A 1,451-nucleotide genomic window follows, 5' to 3' on the forward strand; every position below is an offset into this window, starting at 1 on the left:
GGGGGATCTTCGCTCACCCCTATAAGAGAAAGGGTGATTGCACTGCTTTTAGTTTTATGGGACGTTCCGATTGCTGCCCGTCGTGGGTATGATGAGGAGGACGGGAACGTCCGAATCAATAGTTGGGCTCCAAAGTACTTATACTATCGTTGTGAGTGACAGAGACATTTGTGCAGTAGTTATTGCGGACAAATTTATCAAGTGTTGTACTTTTTCAGCAGGCTGTTTAGTTAGTATTAGTAGCCTACAAAAAAAAAGACAATATGATGTAAAGCTGTATACATTGACATTACGCTATATAGTAGCCCATGCACCGTGCAAAGATTTGAGATTTTTTTGAAATAGTGATATAGAGCTGTAGGCCTACTTTTGCTACAAACCATGTTGGCTCACAAATCTTCCTGAGACATGAAATTTTTGGGCATAATTATACGAACCTGTACATTCACATTCAGCAGTATAGTAGCCCATACATCGTGTAAAGACGTGATATTTAAAGATACATATGTATCATAATTTAGAGCTGCATTTTCACAACAGGATGCGTAGTATTCGCCCACACATTGTGTAAAGACGTGAGATTTTAGGGCACAATAATTTTGAGCTGTATACGTTGACATTGGCTGCAGAGTAGCCCATAAGTTGTGCAACGATTTGAGTTTTGGACATTAAAATGATTAAGAGCTCTATACATTCACATTAGGCTGTATAGCGTGTAGCCCATACATTGTGCAAAGACTTTTGGTTTAGTGGACATAATTGTAAAGAGCTGCACGTTCACAACTGGATGTGTAGTGGTCACTGACACATTGTGCAAAGACGTGAAATTCTTGCTTTTGAAGTAAGTAGGCCACTCGTAAGATATTGACTCTCTGTACCGAAGTTCGGTCATTGTGAGTAGTTTGAATTACCTTTTTTTCCCAGACGTATGAAACCTCGGTCAGTTTATCTAAATCGTGAAAGTGTGCCTTGTGATACTTTGTTGTTCTTTCCATATATACTTGTATTCCTTTTCTTCCCCTCATTAGACTGCGGGTGATTGGAGGGCGACACTGGTAGATCCCACTTCTTTACTTTCCTTCTGTTGTTCCTGTCTTTCTGTACTTTTCCCAACACTAAATGACCATTATTGTGTCGATGTGCTTCCCTTTTCTCAGACAAACAAACAAACCATAATAGACATAATTATATTTTTAAAAACTTTTCAATTTGATTTCTACGGCCTGAGTTGTGTTGTGACATTATGAATATTTTTTTTTTAATTTTCTTTTCCACCAAAGTTGTAGTTGAGGGTGAATCGGCGGGAGAATGGTCCTGTGTCGTCAGGATGGGTGAGGATAATAGTGACGGTTACACAAAGTAGAAGGTGTGGACTTCCTCTTTTCGAGGATGCAAGTTGTGCCATTTGCACTGTTGTAATTGGGTGTTTTTCTTGAGCCTATTTTGTTCTA

The sequence above is a fragment of the Aplysia californica genome, unplaced genomic scaffold (genome assembly GCF_000002075.1).
Source record: "Aplysia californica isolate F4 #8 unplaced genomic scaffold, AplCal3.0 scaffold00241, whole genome shotgun sequence".
NCBI lineage: Eukaryota > Metazoa > Mollusca > Gastropoda > Aplysiida > Aplysiidae > Aplysia > Aplysia californica.